The sequence below is a fragment of the Triplophysa dalaica genome, chromosome 20, assembly GCF_015846415.1.
Source record: "Triplophysa dalaica isolate WHDGS20190420 chromosome 20, ASM1584641v1, whole genome shotgun sequence".
Taxonomy (NCBI): domain Eukaryota; kingdom Metazoa; phylum Chordata; class Actinopteri; order Cypriniformes; family Nemacheilidae; genus Triplophysa; species Triplophysa dalaica.
Window position 1 is genome coordinate 8,443,914 of NC_079561.1, and position 23,466 is coordinate 8,467,379.

At 37.9% G+C, this 23,466-nt stretch overlaps 1 protein-coding gene across 2 annotated transcripts in view; it reads right to left on the reverse strand.

The window, feature by feature from the left end:
• slc2a4rg (SLC2A4 regulator) overlaps positions 1-23,466 on the reverse strand; it is a 45,924-nt gene that overhangs the window by 19,264 nt on the left and 3,194 nt on the right. The window lies entirely within an intron of this gene.

Sequence of the window (23,466 nt, forward strand, 5' to 3'; positions counted from 1 at the left end):
TAAAGTCAGTTACATAAAAAGGAAGATTGGGTTTATTGAAATCTGAAAAGTAAGACTGATTGGTCTCAAAAGGATAGTTCATCCTTAAAATCTGTCATCATTTGCTGACCCTCCGGTTGTTTCATGCGCCATATGTCCGTTAAGCAAAATAAAAAATTCACAGATAACCTCCAAATCGTACGGTTTATTTTTTATTCATAGCCCTGCCCTAGTCCTTTACATAAGATCAAACATTCACAGGTTTCCTGTTTCATTGCATTGCTTATATACAAAATGCACCCACTATAGCAAATATTGTGATGACAACCCAGAAGACTAACACTAGCAAATAGGTTTGCTTGCTCTCCCGTCTGGAATAAATAAATGTCTAAAGTAACACTAGGTCCCGTCACGGTGAGAATTTGAAGAAGTGATTATGATTAAAGTGCATCTCCTCTAGTTCACAATCTCTGTAGATTATCTGAGAATAGAATTGAGTGGGTGGTGTTGTTAGAGCTGTTGTGCCATTGTTACAACACTGTGATGAATTTGTGAAAAATATAAATAAATGTAAGCAGATTCTGAGGGGAGGACCGGAAACTATCGAAGACTATCTGTGAAATAAAATAAATCCTTTAAATCATATGCAAATACACTGTACAGAATTACATAAATCTTTAAATAAAACAATAATGAACAAAATATATAGAGACTTGTATATATTCATTTAATCAGCATTGCTAGTTATATTGTTGTCATTCTAGTCCAGTGTCTGTTGAATTTCAACATAATCAAACCTCAGGAGTGAATGAGTCATCCTACAGCAATGTGAAAGACTGACAGCGTGACAAGACACATGGAACTCTGATAAAAATCAAGGTTACCACATCAAAAATATTTTTTTGAAATTTTCAGTAATATTTATACAATATGACTTATTGCTTAAAAGTGAATATGAACTTGTTTTCTTTGAAGTATTTGAGGTAAAAAAATACAGAGCATCTTTTCTGTTATTTTCACCTGTTTCTCCAGTTTTCATTTTCTGCAAATAAATGCAAATAGAAAGAATATTTTTTTATTTAAAATTTGGGGGAAATATTGTTTGTAGTTCAGAGAATGCATCAAAAATTATCGGTTTACCTAAATACATACCAATAAATGGTACATTCAGACAAACTGAAAATAAGTTTTAAATGGTCCATCTCTTTTTCCCTGTATTGTGTGAAAATGATATTTTTTTCTGTTCCTGTTCTTTCGGATGAATACTGTCTGTATATTAATTTGTGTTTCAAAGTGGATAACTGTGAATCACAATCGTATTGACATTCCTAGTAGATTAAAACGCCTGCAAGAATCCACAGCTCAGACTCATCAAAGACTCCTTAAGACCAGAGTCCTGAGACCATTTAGGAAAACAGACATTTTTAAAGCAAATTTTATCATCAGCACGATAATATAATGACTCAATAAAATAAGTAAAATGTATAATGTCTGCATAAATATATGTGTGTGTAGAACAGGGCAGGTAGTGCGAAGCACAGCTATAACTCCCACGACTCAAAGCCTCAGTCTCTCCGTCTCCGCCCATCCCACCAAGGTCTGGCTGCACATGTTAGCTGATAGAAGCTTAAGTAAACAGAACCGGCCCTGCCTGATAGCACTCCAGAGAGCAGCTCCATTACTGACAAACACCCGCTATTGGCTGGAGCACTGCCAGCGCCTCACTGAAAGAGAGAGACAGAGAGATCATACTCTCCCACAGTAGATCTTTGCCCTTTCACCAACATAATCAATTCTGTTTACATCTTATTCAACAAAAATAAAATGTTACATAATGCATGATGCATGTTTTAATACAACATCCAGCCAACGTGTGTTTCTACACCAGTGCCACAAGTTTACCACGTAAAGAGGAAAAAAATCGATATTTTGCTTGGGCCTTAAAGACATCAATGCAAATCTATAGGGTTTATTGTTTTCTAGACAAGCACCTGTCCTGAGCAAACCACATGATCCTACATCTCTGTATCGCGAGGTTAAAAGAGTTTACTTAAACTAAAACAATTAAATCTGTGAATTGAAATAAAATATTATTTAAAAGAGAGAGAAACTTAGAAATGTTGCATCAAGAGTTGAGGCACTAAGATACAACATGAAAACTAAACTTAACAAAAACAAATTCAAACTATATAGCAATAAAACAATAATTGCTAAATTGACAAAAGCACATAACAATATTGCTATAAGATAAACTTAATTAAAAATATAAAAATATAAAAGCTTATTCACAATGTGAATAAAACAAAACTATTACAACTCATGTACCGCAGCAGTTGGGGGATGAAATACATATTACTTCATGGGTGAAGTAAACATTGCACAGCTTGATAAAAAAACATTTACCCCCTGCAACAGGTCTTTTGATACATGTATATCGGTGTTTCATCAGTACTAGTTTCACTCTGAGGCAGTATTTTATCTAGACACGACAGGCCTCAGTCGGGTGGGTGGATCAATCGGGCCCTGATGAACCACGGTCTTTCCTTGAACATGAATGATGTTGGTTTCTGAAACTCTTTTAACACCTTGCTGCTCTAGGGGCTCTGACACTCCACCATACCGGTCAAACCTGATCTCGATATAGTGGAGCAGTGTGTGTAGTTAGATAGTAAACAGATAATATGTACCTGTAAGGAGTGTCACAGCCTCTCTCAGCGTCTGTTTACAGTTAGGGACTGTGTGGATATGGGTCACCTCGCTATTTATAAACCCGCCTGACTTTGTGTGTGTGTAAACAGCGTAAACACTGTCAACTTAGATTCAAGTGGCAGACGAACACACATAAACACACCCTCGTTCTCCAATTGCTTAGCAAGACACAGTTTCGAGCGTGCAGATTTGTTTTGAATAGTGAAATAAAACGCATGAAAACTGTTTGCTGGCTGTAATATAGTCCAAATTTTGCATTGCGCTGCTTCGCACGTTCGTTTGGTTTTGTGTGTTTTTGTTGGTGTGTTTTTCAGGAAGCAGATATCTGTCACGCTGCTTGGCAGAGGTCCAGACAAGGGAAGCTATCTGCAGAAAAGCGCACAATAAGCAGTGAACATTGTTAGCGGTATGCTATAGTTAGCAGCAGACAAACACATCATTCTTCCTGTGGTCTGTTGGAAGACAGTCAGACGAGCCTGTTTCAGAAGTACAGCTTTCTTTACAATGCTAGCGCTGACTCAAACATCTAAGATGCAAAAGATTCAAAAACATGACTTTAAAACCTCCGTAGACCATTATAAGAATTTAACTTTTTATCTTCTTAAAGTTCAGCCACAAAGAAACATTCTGTCATCATTTATTTACCCTCATGTCGAACGTATCTGTGAAACACAAAAGAAGGTATTTGAGGAGATCTCAGTGGTTTTGTGTTTATAAAGTGGAAGTCAAAGGGGTCGTGTTGTTCGGTTACCAACATTCTTCAAAATATACTCTTTTGTGTTCTGCAGGAGAAAGAAAGTCATGCAGGTTTGAAAGCACACATACAGTAAATGACACGTAAATATGGATAGCATTTGTGGAATGCAGTCAATTACAAGACAAAATAATTTAAACTCATTCCCCAGCTTGGAAAAACAAACAAAAGGCTCATTTACAGCAATGCGTTTAAATAAAGGCCTAGCAGGTGAGCTTAAAAGAAGCAATGTGAAATTTATTTTTGCCATTTAGGTTTGTTATGCTTGTAACCAAACAGTCCTTGGCCACAATTGACTACCATAGTAGGAAAAATGACCATGTTAATGAGTAATCGTCTTAAATAATCGGGATCTCAATATTGGCCAAAACAATCATGTGATTATGACTTTTGTCAGAATCGAGCAGCCCTAGTTTACATCATAGCAAAAAATTAAGATTCAGTGGAAAAATTGTCGGGATCACTTACAGAGAGATCATTATTGCAACTAATGAACAATAAAACGTTGACAGTCGATCAAAATCCATTTGAATATAAAGGAGTCACACATTTAAAATGTGAAACTGCAGAGCTTAGTAGACACATAACATCATTGAACAATGGTGTGGATGCATATATTGTTACAGTTATTCTTGGAGTAAATGGGCCTCAAAGCTGTCTAAATCTTCCTTTTGTGTTATCTATTCTAGGTGGATTGCTAAGGATTATTAAATTTAGGTGTGCACTTTACTCCTCCAGTTGGGCTGGCGGTATGATTGATACCTTAAGTGTGTGGTTTACTGAGGAAAGGTGTGCTGTCTGTCCAAAAAAAAGGATAAATGTATACCTCATCAAACATACCAAACAATGAGAACTGGTCCAGTTAAAGGTAGGATGGGTGATCCTGTCCAGAACCCTTTTTTGTCATGTTGGTTGGAAATCTCTTTACATCCTGATAGAAGTCAAGAAGTATAGTGGTCAAATAATATTTTTATAATTATATATCGTCTGTAAAAGGCACAGGACCAAACAACTTTCTCCCAATCAAAACGTTCTGGCCGAACGCTTTGACTGGTCATGTGTACATTTTCAGTCAACATATGTTACATACCACTGTGCACCCTGTTCAAGCAGACATAAAACATCATCGCAAGCTCACGTCCACTGTGTCAATGTAGGGAGAATGGCAGACAATCAGCAACGATCAAACGTTCCAACAAGTATATCTACATAAAGAAATGCCGTTTTCTTAAATGCATTGACGAAAAAACGTCTGGATCATGAAAGAGGAAAAACTCGAATAAACATCGGTTCAGCTTTTACACAACTGAGACAGCTCCGGCAAGCAAAGGGTCTGACAGCTGACACCATGGTAGCTCTCTTTCTTTTGGACAGGTTTGTACATGCTTCGAGAAGAATTTAATGGATATAGTTTGTAATTCGTAACATGGATTTACGAAATACTTTCATGTTTTTGGAGGAGGTGTGGCTTTGGACGGCGAATCGCATAGAGGGTGGGATTATAATTTCAGTGCCTGCAGGCAAAAGTTAGCACCTTTCCAAATCAACCACCCCACCTTTAAGTAGCAGTCAAATGAGATGCATGATGGGTTGGGTACATCGGAAAGCCCTTTAAAGTAATGTTTGTGAGTTTCTAATTGCACAAGTGTGGCATGTGTTTTGAAGAAATGTTTAAAGCATGTGTGCCAACCGTCCTTGTTGTGTCAACCTTTGAAATTAGTGTGTGTTTGTCTCTCGCCTTAAAATCCACAACGTATGACCTTGGCGTACGTTAAAAAGCGAACAAAACAAACAATATAACACACACTCTCCCACAGCTCCCCAAAGTTTTCATTTCTTAATTTTTTAAGCACATGTTACCTTTTGAAACGTTAGCAGTTCCACGTGAGCGGCGAGCGCTTCATACATGATTTTCCTGACATGTGTTTTCATTTGTCTCTTTCCCCCGTGACTCTCGTCTCTCGTTCAACTGCTCGTTTTCACTCCATCCTTCACTTTCACCCAGCGCACCCCCCAAACCTCCTTCACTCCCTCCTGCTTCGTGCTGATGGACGGCTAGTCACGGATGAGATCTGGCAGCGTGCTATGATCCCTTAACATCCACTTACACTTCATAGGAGGCTTCGGGTCTTACGAGTAAACCAGAGATATATTATTCATTTGTCATTTTCATCTACAATGACTTGTGTGTGCATCTGTGCGTCTCTTTCACTCGACCATCGTGACCCATCTCTAGCCATTTGTTTGTTTTTATTGAACAATTCTTTCCACATTTTTATTCCACTACACTTCGACAGATTGTTTGACTTCTGTCTGATGTATATCAGAAGCAAAGGCACTGTTATCTCTCGTTCTTCATCTTTCTATGCGGGTGCAGCTCTTGGAGGCAGTTCTCCTAATTATAGACTTTTCCCCATCCCCTCCCAGCACGCCCGATCTGTCTCCGCCTGTTTTCCACCACACTGTTATGTAATGCTTCACTCCACTCCAGATCCGCACACACATACACGCACGCACACACACTGGTAGGTGGAACAGTGTCCATGTTTACCAAAGAATCAGGCTACAGTACAACATTAGAATGATAGACGGCTGGACTTTAATAGCACACAACATTGTGACATATAAAAGCTCTTCTTACGCAAGTTACTGTGTGCTTAACAAACTGCACTGCCATTAAATCAGAGCTCAGCGCCAAACACACACACACTCTACAAAAGCACATTGTCTAATACAGATGCACTTATGTAAGATACTTTCTAACTATAAGAATGATTGCTCTCTTGGACATCTGTCGAACCGGTTTCAGAAATAATTCATTATATATATCTTTTTTAAGTTTTTCCAATATATTAATTTTAATGATAAAATATATATATATAAATATATAATTCATTCATATTGCCCCTACCTCTAGGCTTTAATTGAGCAATTCCAGAGTTAAACTTGAAATATAAATTCACAGAGAATGTATTTATTACCAATATATTGAACCATCGGTTTATATTTTACTAAACCCCTGATGATCCAGACATCAGAAAAATATCAGTCTATACCAAGCGGCAAACTTCCCATCTCTCTCTTAAAGCAAACACGGAAGGGTTTTCATCTGCAATTCATTCGGCCACTAGAGACTGGCTCCAAAACAGAGCAGAATCTCATTGAGCTCTATGTAAAAATGAGCAACTTTACAGCAGAAAAAGCATGATTACAGCCTGGTACATAAAATTATTTTGGTCGATATAGCAAATTTTACTCTTTATGACAACTGTGAGGAGGGTCAGCCGTTTAACTTATATTAAGCCTTAAAACTCAGCAAATTAGGTGCGTGGCACACTTGAGTGACAAGATGTTTCAGGAAACCAGACGCCTCAGCTCCAACCACGTCCCGCCTCTTTGCCCATTTTCGATTATCAGGAAGCGACGCGCTGCTAAGATGGCGACGGTCGGCTCCGCCCCCTTTAAGCTTCAAAGGGGCACCTCAGAAACCTACGGATGACGTAACGGACACTACGTACAAGTTTTAAACAGCCTATAGTCTATACACAAGTTTTCTGTTTTAAAAGAGGAAAAAATCATGCATGTTTTTGAGAGCCAACATGCTTTGAAGGATTTTTATGAATTAAAATGTACAAACCAGAAGCAAACATACCAAGCAATTGGAGTAGGGAGGACTCTCCATAGAATATAAAACAATTATTTTAATTGAATGTGCCAATTCATGAAGCTTAAGGATTGTTATGGATGTGACGATTTCTTTGTGGATTTGACAATTCACCTACCTGACTATGGAAAACTATGCTTTATGCTTTTAAAAAACATACAGAAAATGCTTTAAAAACTTTAAGAAAGACTTCATGTGGGTATTCAAACCACCAAATATTGACCTATCAACCTATCATTATGGTGAAAACATTCACATTTGCACAATGATTTAGGTCTGATTGAGGTCCCTTAAATCGCATTTAGCTTTTTTTCAGGTCACTTAAACAAACCAGCAATGGGACTAATTCAGTCTTTGCTTGCATTACAAAACTATTTACTTAATATTCACTGAACTACAGAATCTGACAAGAAAGCATTTTTTCCTCCAGCCGAGGTAAAATCAGAACAAACTCAACAACAGTTACACAAACAGACTGAATTTGCACCCACATAACAACAGATCACTTCCTCATTTGTCCACATTTAGACTGATGTCTCTGAAGCTCTGAGGGAAACGTTCCTCACGTACCAGAACCATGCACCATCAACTAAACAATACTCCACAAAAAATTCACACATTTACCAACACATGAAAAAAAAAAAATTCCAGAATAATGAACGTTTTTGCCCGCACGTAAAATAAACCCATATGTGAGTGAGGCGAAACACTCTGCTTTTTGAGTGTTGAAACAAACCAAACAAAATGGAGGCTATCAAGTTGCGTAAACAAAGTCTGAAAGAAGTCCGGCGAGGTCCAATTAAATTAACTCTGTGTGTGTGTGTTTATGTGTGTGTTTGGGTGGACAGAGTACATAGAAAAGTTTTCCCTTCGAATCTGAATATCAAAGCTCCTCGTACCACACACAAAAGCACAAAACAACAAGTCTTATTTAATACCTCTGAGAGGAGACGCGCTTAACTTGACACCTGTGATGACGTACAAGAGCAAAACGAATGAACACACTGTGATTGGAAGGCTGTAAAATTGCAATGAATATAAAATCGTAGCTCATCTAAGTAAGACATTGACCTTTAACACTCTTTCTATGATGCTGTTGTTGTTGTACTGTGCTAACTTCCAGCTGCGGCAACGTAGTTGACACCTATAACGACAGCTTTTGGTTTTCTTATTTCCATCTGCGAGCAAGGGAAAACCCCAGATTGACTGTTTTGAGTGTGTGTGAGATGGAGTGTATATACAGTGAGCTCATGATTCAATACAATACAAATTACGATTCAGGATTTAACAACTTTCATTTAAGAAGCTAAAATTTGATCCTTGCAAATAAAGTATAAGCAAAGACACCTGTGTCTCTGTTTGTGCGCGCGTGTCTGTGCTTTAACGTTTCCCTACTTCACATGCATAAGGTTTGCGGTGAGATTTGGTGCTCTTATGCACCACACCGACATGATGAGCACAAGTCAGGCTCTTTCTCACCTTCACTGGTGGGACAAGTTACTCTGTCAATCAAAAACTCGACTGTTTTAAAAAGATGTGGGAGTCGAATAGAAAAATAAATCTCTTCATAATAAGGAACACAGTTCATTTTTAGCACCTGACCACAATGAACATTGCTAATCCATTAATAGAGGAATAATGTGAACATGTCTATTGGTGTTTTCAAATGTGTATTTATGGTCCTTTACGACCCCAGCAGACACAAATCCAGTGTGTAAACACTGCACAGCAATAAATAGTGATGTAAATATCTGAGACGAAACAGCTGAACTAATCAAACAAACAGGGTTTATATAAGTAAACCTCTGCGACCACTTCCCGCAGTGAGAGAGAGAGACAGACAGAGACACTAGTGTGCATCTATGTCAAAATGGCTGCCATAAAGCAGCATGACTTATAATCGTCGCAATTTAACCAACTCATATACGTTGCAAATCTTTAAAGAGACTAACCCAAAGGTGACCCACGTGAGTATGGGGAGAATGAAATGGTTAATAGATGTCAGCAGAATCTCTTCTTGAATAGGTTCAATTTCCTGCAGCCCTGACGGATTTATCTGACACAAGTATGAGCTTACGCCCTCACATGTTTGAAGAACTAAAACATGAGAATGAAGAATATATGACTGAGAATGTGGACATTCTGCATGGACGTCTGGTTTGCAGGTTGGAATTGTTGTTAAAAAGTGCAATGACACTTTTTAACATTGAAACATTACTTGTCTGCTTGTCTTCCAGAATAACCCTTCACCAAACTATGAGGGTACAGAACACGTGAATTAACAAGGTGCTAATGCTGTAGAACAGGCAAGCAAAACCACAAGCCTTTTAAGTGACACCCTGATTTCCAAGTGTCCCTTTTAATCTGTACACCCAACCACAATAAACACGAGTTAAATATAAATCTCTACTCATCTGCTAAGTCTCTGATTCTATTTATGTAAACCATGCAATGCTTTTGTAGTGGTATGACAGCTTTGCAATATGTTGACTCGTGTGTTATTAGGACATGGTGAAACACCATGTAGTGTTTTTTGAATAGTAGTGTTCTCCCATATGCAATATGTATCGTTACACAAAGGCATTCACCGTTATGCGATTATAGGGAAATGTATTGCATGCCTCCAGCTTTAACCTGTTTAGCCCCGCCCCTTTTAGTACAACGGTAAAACTGCGATTGTTGATTGTCCAAGTGTCCAATTTGACCCTTTGCAAAGCCCACTCACTTTTGTTATGTCCGACATCAGCCAAAGTGCTCCCACCGCACTAAAGAATATTTGTTGTGAAATAATGATTTCTGGAGAGAAATGACATTTACTTTCAGTCAAAAGCAACAAGAAGGTCTGCAATATGCCTTTGAAGTATAAATTCAGGATGTGAAAGTGACTCAAAATAAAGTTTTAAGCTATATCCTACAGATCTTAAAACTGAAAGCACTGCATCACCTGATGATCGAGAATCCCTACATTGAGGAGCAACACAGTTACTGTAACGCTGGATAGCTTTCTATTCAGTATTCACATCATTAAAAAGCTAAATCTGTATGTATTTATAAAGTCACATTCAGTAAGTCAACTTAGCTAGCGTTAGTTAACTACTGTAAAAGTAGCATATAGGGTACTTCATGCAACGACATAACGTGTGGTAAACGTTATTGTTTTTTTACACGTTTAGTCAACGGGTGTATGTGATATGTACGTTTACATCATTTACACAAAGACATTTAATCCAGACACTCTTTTAGACTTACATAGCATCTTATTACATTTTTCAGACACTCACTCACACTATTTACACTCTCCTGTGGTGTAAAATAGTGCAGAAGTATACGAACTAGGACACACCTATACGAGTAACACGGTCAAAATGACAATAAGTACATTGGCTACATTTATTAAGATTCATGTCTCCCGCTACTAGAAATAAAAGTGAAAAAAAGAATACCCTAGCTGTGTACATATATTTTAAATAGCATAGATTCATAGAAAGAAGAACCTTATAATACATCAGATACATGCTAAATGTGCCTGGCCCTGAGAAACCATGTTGAGTTTCCACAAAACCACAGCAGTGTCTATTTCTAGCAAATGTAATATTCTTTTTTTCTATACTTGTGTTTTCTTTCTACCACTTGCCTTTCCTTAAATTATGCCTTATTTCTTAGGGCTATACATTTATGCTGCGCAAACAACTTTGGGTTATATATGAGAACCAAAGACCTGGTCACAGACCAATAGAAACATGAAGAACATGTGAGTGTTGCAGGTTAACTATACTTAAACGATGAAATTTGGGAAAAAAAGAGATTTGTGAAACTTTTTGTTACAGTAACATTAAGCAACAATACCAATAAGTTGGTTATATAAAGTTACAGAACAAGTGATAAAATTGGGCAGTAAGGTAGAATCCGCTCATTCAAAACATGTTTTACTTTCCCAAGCCATTGCATCTGTATGTTGTTTAGTAAATACTGTATCTAAGCCTTGCTCAAGCCCGTTGTTTAAAATGTAGACGTGCGACAATCGTGCTCACAATCGACCCTCGCCAACTGTAGCTGTGTTTCATTTTGAATTCTTTGTTCTCCGAATGCCGAAAGCGAAGTCGTATGCTGCGGACAAACGCGACCTCCGAGGGGGCCTTCGAAATGAGATGCAGGCATGCAGCATGTATTTTCAGAAAGTGAAACCCATATTATATAGATTCATTACACATAGAGTGAAATATTTCAAGCCTTTGTTTCTTGAAATTTGGATGATTATGGTTTACAGACAATGAAAATCCAAAATTCGTTGTTTTCTCTAGTCCAGAAATTTTAGAGCACTTCATGCTTCCACCTGCTGACAAACTTTATGGAGATACTGATTTCAATTTCCAGCAGGACTTGGTAACTGCCCACACTGCCATAGGTACCAAAAGCTGGTTCAATGACCATGGTGGTACTGCGCTTGTTTGGCCAGCAAACCCTCCTGACCTGAACCCCATTGAGAATCTATTGGGTATTGTCAAGAGGAATATGAGAGACACCAGACCCAACAATGTAGATGACCTGAAGGCCGCCATCAAAACAACCTAGGCTTCCATTACACCCGAGCAGTGCCAAAGGCTGGTTGCCTCCATGCCACGCCACATTGATGCAGTAATTCATGCAAAAGGAGGCCAAACAAATATTGAGTGCATAAAAATGAACATAATTTTCAGAAGCCTGACATTTCTGTTTAAAATATCCTTATGTAATATTCTAATTTTCTTAGACACTGAATTTTGGATTTTCATTATCTGTAAGCCATGATCATCAAAAACTTTATTATTTAGCTACTGTATTGTAGGGTATTATATTTTCCAGTATATTACCTTTTTTTTTTCGTTAGGGAAGGGTCGCATCACACAAAAGTAAAGGTAAAATCTGTGAGCACATGTTAATGCCTGATCATGTGAGTTCACCAGTGAAGCGGTTTAACTATATCCACACAGCTTGATTCAAAAGTCTAGCTTCTGAATTTGCATTGGTGCTCAATATAGAGAAGTGGAAAAGGAATTAATCTGTGTAGGAGTTTAGAGATGACAGCATCATGACATTGACAAAAAGTCAACTCAATCTTGATTTATATCACAAACTTGGACTATCAAGGGGGAACGGTATGTGGGATTTTTACATAAAATTATTAGAATTCATTCTGATACCTGGGGAATTTTTTCCAAACAATGTATTACTGTATGTTTAAAACGTAGCAAAACAGATTATAGTGGCAAGTAATCACAGTGAGATCTGCTGAGTCGACATTTCACTAGAGAAAGGTGATCAGATTTATGATGGTAAATAAATTTCTTTACTCTTTCACTCTGTATAGCGTTTTAATATTACATAGATGTGAAATGATCTGTGACACTGATTTAAATATCAGATTGTGTTCTTTGACAAAATGGGACTGTTGTCTTACTTAATAGCCTTGTGATTGAGTACACATTTAAAAACTGAAGTGGCCACTTTACGACCATGTTTTGAAAGCAAAATACCGAGCACTGTTTCTGATAAACACCTGATAAACAGAGATGTTTTGGTGTGCCAATGCCAGGAGAGTGTCATACTGCATTAGACGTGTGTGATTTTGGACTTTGTGGTTCAGCCAAGCGGCAGCGACTCAAGCTTCCCTAAATCCACCACGTTGGGTGTGGCAATAAATATCGCAGAAGATTTCTAGGAACTCTGCAACTAGAGAGTTTATTTGAGCGTGTTTGTGCAAGCGTGTGTGTGTAATGTAGTGTGCTTATGTCACAAGACAGCCTGATGTTTGGAGCCGAAATGCACAGGCAGGAGATAAAGCAAACAGTGGAAGCGGAAACCAGCAAAACCACCGCGACTCGTTCCCAACTCGACAATGGTCCACAGTCTCAGAAACGAGTGGTCAGGGCTCAGTTAGTTATACAATATACATGCATTTCTAGCAGAAACTAAATAAAACACATTATTAAACAGATGTCAAGGAGGCAGTTACTTGAATATAAAGGATACATTTTTAGCATGGGACAATTCTGATGATATTTCATAGGTGAATCGGCTTTGCCCAACAGGGAGAGAATACAGATAAGATTTATGACTGACACTGGAAGCAAATGGTGACGCAATGGCTTAAGACTGTTTGCAGTGGAAGTGTCAAAGCTAAACTCCATCTAATGTTCTCTGACATGGACCTATTATTTATAAAACAAAGAGCAGCAACAATTCAATGAAATAATATGTTGAAATTAAAAATCATGTAGAATAAACATGCAAAACAACATTTGACATGATGGCAATATTGCTACATATGCATATTGTCACTCAAAAAATCCTTAATTATTTTGAACCCAGCATAGAGTCAAAAAGGAACAAAAGGAAAAACCCAGCCCAGAAAATTAAGTTTATATTTAACCCAACAATGGGTTGAAATAAAACATCACCGATTAATTATTAACCCAACATTTTGGTTTGTCCTTTTGACGCAACGCTGGGTTGAAAATAATTTTTCTAAATCTTTGCTACCCTACACTACAACCAACTTCACATTATTTAATCATACTATTTTAAGATTCCAGGCGTTAGTAAATTTAACTTAAAATTGAGTAAATATATCTTATTTTTAAGTTGAAACTTGTTTTGATGTTTTAAATAATTTTTACAGTATAGGATTAAAAGTTTTAAATTAAAAGGCTAGAGACCGAAAAATCCTGACCTACCTTTGAATGAATGGTTAAAAGTTATTTAAGTTATTTAAATTATTTAGTTGTTTAAGTATACGATAACTACAAGTAAAATCAAATCTGACTGACAGACTGAAAATAATGAAGGGTTTAGTAGCATGCCAATAAAAAGCTCTCTTGTTGTTTACAATGCAAGCACTTGTTGTGTCAAGTCACACGATGTACATGTCCAGTATAGACATCATGCAATATAAATACTATATAAAACTCTCTTTATGTTATATAAGTCCCAATTTATTACAGCTTGTTACTACTGAATTCATGTTATTTACTGTTGAAGATAACATCCTAAAACCAGGCCCTATGTCACATGGATTATGTGTTGATCTCTGTGTGCATGGGTTTGTGTCATGAGAGTGGTCCAAAACAGCTTAATTCTAGAACAGGGCTTTTATATTTTATGAATTTGAGTGGAATCTTGTGCCGTGATCCAGAGCGAAGGGCGGGGGCCTTTGGTTCCTGGCAGTAATGTATAAAGATGCTGAGATCTCATCAATTCTCCACAATATCAGCCTAACACTAAACGTATCAAAGAGTGTCATGGAAAACAAATGTGAAATCAACCGTGCACCTTATGACTACAGGGGAATTTGAGAGGTTGCTGGATGCTTTACAGACTCATCTGGATAAGGAGGATCTTATAAAAAAGAGGCGTAGAGAGATGAAGAAAGCAGACATGGGAAATCTAAAGAGAATTCCAGCTGTTGTTACAAGTGGTGGACGACTGCCATTTATTCTCTGAAACAATTTGCTGTTCTGCTAACTGTAATACGGGTGACTGAGGAAGATTATGTAAGGTAATGAGTGTGGGTGTGCGTATGTTAAAGACAAATGCCTTAACGGTGTTTTCATCTTGTCCCTCCATCTTAATTTGATTCATGAAGAACTCACAAAAGCCAAGAAGCTTTACGGTACGACATTTTACAGTTGGCCTGGGAGCAGTTAAAAAAGTAAAGTTATCCACACATGTACGTAATTGACTCGTGCTAGGGGATCATTTCATGAGAAGGTCAAAAACTTGTAGGAATAAAGCCTCTACTACAGAGAGAAAACATTGAGAAGTACTTACAAAAATATCTATAAAGTGAGCACAAGAAGCAAAATGTAAGTCAGCGAATGCACAGGAAGACTGACTATTTGTGTTATGTGCGGCACGCCACAATCTGCATTGGAGTCATAATGACGAATAAAAAATAGGAACGAAATAACAAATAAAAACTATAATCAAGAAAGTAAACAACATAGCATAGAGCAATCGAGGTGGTACAGCCAATGAAAACATTAGATTAACTGCTTCTTTGTTTCTTCACACACAAACAAGTCCACAACCAACATTCTTCCACAAAGGTTCCGCTAAACTTGTTTTCAGTCCTTGGAAATTCTCACGATTTCTGTAACCGCATTGATGTTTAGGACAGAAGCTAAAGCAGAATTATTGTATCGATCAGCCAGAAATTTCGCAATTGAGGCGACAACCTCATCTTGGACTTTTAAGTTTGGTAAATTCAAGGCCGGATGATACAGCTTTAAATGTACTGAACGATTCCCTCGGCTGCATTAAGTTTGGATGTAGGCGGTATTATATAAACACAAGAGGATGAAATGAGTGACCAACTGTATACTTGACAACAAAATAATAGGGGTTTTCAAATGATTGCAGCTTTTTTGCATAAACCCTTCATCACAGCCTTTGCTCTGATAGTCCGGTTAAATGACAACAAAATAAACCTTACACCGCAGGCCTTAACTCAAGTTATTTTGTGTTGTGCGGGCATGCAATGAAACCATCAGTTTGCGGCAGGAAGCTTTTCTGAACAGACATGTCCCATTAGTCTAAAGGCAAGGATTGTGCCAAAGGTTGTTTGATGCCTGATTCAGTCAGACGGATTCCTCAATTGTTTTACTGTAGTCCTGTTGTATATATTGAGGTTAAACATGCAGCAAATCTTTGGCTAAGATGTGTCTCATTGGTTGCTCTTCTTGTTCAGAAAACCCTGCTTGAAATTCATTGGATATTTCCATAAACGTTTCAGTAATTTTCAGTCAAATGTGCTCGCTGTATTTCAGTCTTACATGGGCTGGAATAAAGTACGCCTTTACAAATCATTTTAAGTGCTATTTATTTCCTTTCAGATAAATTACAAGTCATTTAAAAGGGATTACATGTGATAACTGAATAGAAGATATTTCTACAACATCCTCTAGTACTGTCAAGTCTTTAGTTTAGTTTACATCTATCAATAATGGCTAGGTTTGCAGCTTTCGCTGCTCAAAAGGACACTGGCTCAAAATGAGGCGGAGCCATCCTGTTCTTGTACACCCACACATAGGCCTACCGTACCTTTAAGTGGCTTAACCAATGTGACTTTTTCATATTAAAAGTTCTAATAAAATTAAATGAAAATGACAATTATTAAGTTATATAAAACATTACTTTTATTTAACCAAACAGAAATGTTTTTTAATCAAATAAAGCTTTTTGTTATTTTCAACTAACTTTTCAGCCAACGCTGTGTACAGTACACGGTGATTCAATGATACAACTGCACAGCAAAAGACATTACAATGATGTACCTCAGGTTAATTTAAGGAAATTAAACGTACTTGGATGCAAAACAAACAGGCACGAAACACAGCCAGCTGTTGTTCTGCAACTCTTTTTAGCGGAAAAACAAGCCTCTTGTTGGTGTGCAGCTGAGGGATAACGGATGTTAGACATTATTGTTAATAAACAAACGTATCGATTTGCTTCAGAAGACCTTTGTTGAGACCATGGAGACGTGTCGAGCAGTTCTTTGATCTATGGATGCACTTTGAGGAGCTTCCAAAAATGTCCTCTTCACCACCTCCCCTTCTACCAAAGAAGTTTTACCCGATGAATGATAATATAACTCCGACTGCATTGTTCTTCAAGAAGTCATATTCACTTAGGATGCCTTGAGGGTGAGTAAAACATGGGCAAATTTTGATTCATGGCTGAAGTATCACTTTAATATAATAACAAAGTGCACAGATATGTCACTTATAAATTAACACGTAAACACTTCAGTATAGGGGGCAATTCTCACTATTAACTAGTTGTAATTGGCATATTGGTTGCTTATTGGTACTTATTATTGTTGGGCGATGTCTACCAAATTGGCATCGGATGATGCCTACAGTGAAACAAAGCAATGGACGATGACATCGGGGGGCGGGGCCTCTGTAGGCTATATATGTGTTATAAGTAAACCTCGCGGGTCACGCGCCACTGATGTTTCTGGCTGCCATTGCGGACTCGCACAGTTCAGGTCGTCATTGACAAGTTTACACGCACAACATGAGCACATTACTACAATTCACTGTTTGCGTTCGCTTACATTTACATTTATGCATTTGGCAGATGCTTTTATCCAAAGCAACTTACATTGCATTATCCTATAAAAAAAATTCTAAGTATGTGCAATCCCCTGGGATCAAACCCACAACCTTAACGTTGTTATCGCTATGCTCTAACCATTGAGCTACAGGAAAGCAGCACTTTCTACATCCGTCTCAGTCTTGCGCACAAACGCGTTGCGCAGCTTCCAAATCAAACTCAACTGCGGTTAAACATGAATGGACAAGCTCGACACATGCGCAGAATATCATACTGTGGACTCAGCGGTCAGCATTTGTCTTGGGAATGTGCTGTACGCATACGCGCACGGGATGTGCGGACGACCGCTGACCCTCCTGATGACGAAAATTGCGTCAACCAGGGAAATCACGATGCCGGCCCAACATCGTGATGCGCCGATGGACAATATCATCGTCTATCAGCAAAACCCTAGTGCTTATAAATCCAGTAAAGGTCACAAGGGGCAAATCTGTAAAATAAAAATAGGCCACAATGTATATTTATATATTATATTAATATCAAGGAACTTTTAGTAACTGTTTTAGCTGTATTTCAATTTTTGCACTGGGATTTTTTATGGGGATGTCAGCAAAAAGGATAACGTCCTGACAGAAAACGGTGCAAGAGTTTTAAAACATCTTCGGCATGACATCAACAAGCACAGTGTAAACCTACGTAGTAAGTGTATGTGGTCTCTAAGTCAAAGACCTTGCTGTACATAATCCTGACAGAATCTTGCATGTGCATCACATGTGGTTACTGGAGATGCGTTTAAAACAGACGACTTGTAACCAGATCGCACAAGATGAATGTTAGCGGCAGGTGTAAACAGGGATTTTATCTCATCTCGCTCAGGATTAGTAACACCGCTTACAAGTCTCAGATAAAACACAGCTGCACTCAATGAAATCCCATCGAAGGGAAAGAAGTAAAAACTAGCTGATTCCTCTATATTCCGCTTCTCTTCGGCACATCTCAATAACGCGGAACAATTAAACAGCAGACATCTGAAGAGCGACTCCTCAAATACCAGCTGTGAAACTTTCGGTTCCTCGCTGCCTGTTTGTGTGTCTCTGCCATGAAACATGAGCCTTGATGAGAACACCATTTGCACTGCTATCAGTTGTGCCGTCTGATAACATTAATAACGTCTAATTAACATAATAAGTCATAATAGCATGTAAATATAAAGCGAACGTATCAAACTGAGCTATCATCACTCTGATGTAGCTCTACTTTTACCATAAGCCACAGCTTTTCGAAGACTTTGAATACATGAGGAGAGGAATGCGTCTACCCCTCACCCCCGCTTTCATTCAGATTAATGGCTTGTCAGATGGCTGGGATGTGACATCAGCGCTGGTCGCAGCTAAACCATGAGTCATTACTGTGTGTAAATTATATGACTCAGAATTTGACCTCCGGTGATTCTGAGAGCAGAGGTGATGACCCATTGAGAGGTGTCAGGAGTCAGACAGCTAGGACTCAGACGATGTAGCCTCGGGTTCTGGAGTAAATACACAAGCTGTATGTATTTCAATGTCTCCATTCTTACGCTCAAAAGACATGTTTGGAGGTAAGAGAAGTGAAACTTGATTTTTTCAAATAGTAGGATGTATTCGAAACCACATTCCCATTAGCAAATCATAGTTGAGGCACAGAGTTGAGCTTTAACAGCAATGTTGTTCCCGTTCCAGGTTAGGAAAAGAAGGGTAACCCAGAAACTTGGGATGCACAATTAATCACAATTTCCATTCAAACCGTGATTAAATCGCGATTTTGAAATTATTTTTGCGATAATTTTTTCCCGCAGCTTCTTCATGAAGCATGGCATTGTGATCTTTGGGAAATGCTGCCCCATCTGAAAGCACTCTGCGTTCTATTCGCTTAAAACGTGCATTTAAAAAAGCAGTCCCCGTCAAACATCATCCTTATAGATATACTTTAATATTGTGAAAATACCTGAGGAGGCTTGAAAAACAGTGATAGAAAGATGCCAGATGCACATAGGAAGATGGCATTTCCTGGTTTTATGTGTGGTACTTCTTCTATGGAGCTTTGGAGTTTATGTGGAAGAGTGCCCTCTGGCTTTCGGATGCAGCTGCATTTAACAGTATTTCACTGACAAACTGTCCATAAAAGATCGCAGTCAACCGCAAAATGGCGTGCGGTTTATTTTTGATTAATCGTGCAGACCTGCCAGAAACAGCAAGTATTGATCATGAAAATAAAAAAACAGAAAGAGGCCTTGTTTTAAATTTTGTGGTTGGTTACAATTACTGTAAAGAGACGCGGTTCATGATTGTTAGCTTGTGTCAGTCCCTGTGGTCTGTATGGGACCTGGAGATGTTCTCTTCTCGTCTACAATGGGCTATTGGAAGGGTCTACTGTACTTCTGCCATTTTCCTAACACTTGACATTGGGGAAGGGGTTGAATTCCCAGCTTGTTTTAACAATAAGCTTTAAAGAAAGTGTGTAGTTTTGAGGTGGATTTATTGACAGAAGTGCAATATAATATACATAGCTATGTCTTCAGATGTGTATAAAGAGCTTACATAATGAAGCATTATGTTTTTATTACCTTAGAATTTGCTATTTCTATCTACATGCACCGCTGGTCCACTTGCATGATATTCACCATGTTGTTTCTACAGTAACTCTAAATGAACGAACTGCTCTACAGAGCATGTTTTTGTAAATATATCATCTCTTTCGGCAAGAAACGAAAACGTGATTACATCTTAGTTCTGGTTTAGCCACCGTAGTCCTTCGAAAGTGAGGGGTGGAGTATGCCGTTAGTTGCAATTCGCAACCTCACCAGTAGATGCAGATAAATGTAATACACCTGACCTTTAAAAGGATATTTCAGCCAAAAAGTTATTTACCCTCATGTCATTCTAAACATTTAACTCTTTTTTATGTGGAACACAAAAGAAGATATATTGAGAAATGTCCCAAATGTTTTGTGTTCATATAATCCAAGTCAATGGGGGCCAGTGTTTCTTGGTTGCCAATGTCCTTCAAATTAACCTTCTTTTGCGTTCCACAAAAGAAAACTATATATGTTTTGATCGAAGTTTGACAGCATGCCATTGCTGAAGCATCATTCAAACCAACTTGTGTGCTTCTTCCGCTTTACGAGAGTGTCGGTGAACATCTCCCTAGATGGTGGAAAGTTCGCAAAAAACTAAGCGCGCCCATTTCGAAAAAATTATATGATTGGTCAGTTTTACTGTCACTCTAAATGACTCTCTCCCTTTAATTTACTATGCTGTCAGCCAGCGGTACAACGTGTAAGAACACGTTCGACTTCTTACAGCATGCGCAGGCGGCGCAGTTAGCGTATGACATTGCAGAACTGCGATTGTTCCTTGATCTTGAAATAATCTCCTGAGACTTGGAAACCTCACGTGTATAAGAGTGCGCATCGATCCAGGAAGTCAAATATACATGTTTAATGGGGAAAATCGGCCGACTTATATTTTTTTCCATTCCATTTTCTACCGCTTATCCGAACTACCTCGGGTCACGGGGAGCCTGTGCCTATCTCAGGAGTCATCGGGCATCAAGGCAGGATACACCCTGGATGGAGTGCCAACCCATCGCAGGGCCCGACTTATATTGAAAATAAGAATTTTAAGTTTTTAAATATTTCTTTTACGATAGTTTAGGTCGTCACAGAGGGCCCTGAGGGTTCGCTAATGTTCAAAATGGAATAAGCAGAATAATTTACTGTAAACATTTCAGATTATACTTCAATAAGCTCTGCAGCGTACTTACCATTGTGTTTGTCACAAGACCTCACCATGTCACTTACCTGTTTATTTTAGCTAAAGGCGTCGCCTTCCAGATTTTCTTCTTTCTTTCTTGTGCTGCCAATAACTTGGCCTGCGTTGTGCTTTGTGTTAACCAGAATCATGACTGAGTTTGGATTTTGTGTTCGAAAACACCTTTTGTTGTTGAAAACACCTTTTTTATTGACTTCTTCATCAAAGCGGGCTTGCACAAGCGCACATGAGACATTTAAAATTGAAAAGGTGAAGGTTTAAACCTTCTGGACTTTCTACCCTCCATCTCTCCTTGAAGTTTCACTGTTTGCTTTAGATGAACATTGATAAGAAAATAATACGTTTAGGCGTAGATTTGCTTGTCAATGTGAGATATCAGTCGCAACACTGCTGGAGAGGAACTTTTACTGATTCCAGACAAGCCTGAACAAGTCGACAAAAGACTAATGCCTAAAAAAAGTGCTCAAGCACAGCATGGTCAATAATCCTTATCTCCTGAACACACATTCATCCAAAATGGCCCAGATTTGAATAATAGATTAAAACAGGTTGGTTAAGTTTGTTATTAAGATCAACCCAACTCATTTTAAATGGAATCCTGTTTGAATAGCTGACGATGTTGTAGTCCTAATCCTTCAGACGTAACAGCCTAGAAGGCACCAAATTTGCAAAAAGGCGGTTGTAATTCCTAAAGCCATTATTTTGAAATACTGTACCTTTGCATACTGTGCATACTTACTGCATAATAAATATGTGTTGTGTATACATACAGTAGGTTCTTTAAGTAGGCATTGTTTGCCAAACACATTAGTCATTTTACTGATGTCTATCATGGGAAGAAGTCGGCGGATGAATAAAAGAATTATAGTGCAACGGTTGTAAAATGCAATAGGTGGAACTTGTGTAGTGTTTGTTTGATCAGCGCCAGTTTTACTCACTGCAAGATTCCAATGAAGGGAAGAGCCCATTTGCCAGCATATCTGAGAGTTTTGCATATATTTACGAACCCTAGTGGTGTGTAAGCTTCAGTACGCATTATAAATTAAAATGCAGACAACATTGACATGATGTCGAAATATAACTGACAATTGTATATTCGCTGTTATCACAACACTGTCTTAAATGGGACAATTAATCCACTACAGCTCAGTAAAATTTTGAACAACTAAATAGGTTACCCAAAAAAGAAACATTTTCATCATTTACTCACCCTAAAGTTGTTTCAAAATTGGATTAAAACCTTTGCTCTGTTAAACACAAAAAGGATATTTGGAAGAATGTGGGAAACTAAACGGTTCTGGGGCACCATTTACTATCATAGTAGTTTTGATAGTAGTTTTCAAAGTCTATAGAGGCCCAGATGTGTTTGTTTATAAACATTCTTCCAAATATCCTTCTTTGTGTTCAGCAGAACTACGAAATTTACACAGGCTTGGAATAACTTGTGATGTGACTAAATGATGACAGAATTTCCTATATTGGGTGAACTGTTCCTTTAAGGCTTAAAGGAACAGTTCGCCTAAAAATGGAAATACTTTTTTACAGTAAAAGTTTAAGCAAAAAGTGAGGTGAATAAGTTCTCTTTTAGATCTATAGGCTCGGTAGTACATTCAAAATAATGTTGTTACAGCATTTAAATCATCTCAAAAACAATATTGGCTCAATCAATACATGAGATGGGGCAGGGCTATCTGCTAGTTTGACCAATAGCAGACTGTGGGAGTATTTGGTAAAATATGTAGTTAATCATTTTTTGCAATTCTGTTAGATGATACTATTAAACAATGAGTCACATTTCTTCCTATTATATAGTTTGTTATGCATTTCTAATGCATTTTATTAAATACGTTTTTACTGTATTTTAGGGAACAAAAATGTGATTGAATGACTCTTTTAAGTAACAAGTGGTGAATTTGTTTTTTTATTTATTAAAGCCTTGTTATTAAAAACACAATCATTTGCATGAACTTGCAGTATTATATGAACTGTATATGCATCCCTACCTCAATACTATCTGTGTTAACATTTACAGAAGGAATAAAAGACGAGAATAAATAACTACAGTAAGAAAGAGGCTAAATGGAAAGAAAAAGACAATAAGTAAAACACAGAGCAAGCAAGACAAGAACTGATGTAACCTTATTTAACCTTGTGCAAAGGTTGACCAACAAAGACTGAACGCTGACTAAGCATCTTCCAAAACATGTCATTACATTACTATCAGCATCTAGTATTAACAGTCATGGTAGCTGCACAAGTCATGGGATACAAGATTAGGGCAACTTCTGTCTCAAGATGAAGAAAGAATAATATCCTTCAGTGCAGTTTAAAGGCATGCAAGCTATTGTGTACAAGCAAACACCATGATAACTTAGCCATTGAACTGTTTAAAACAAGTCCATGCATGCAAAACTTCATTTAAGCCTTTAAACCAGGAATAAAACACTTAAAAAATG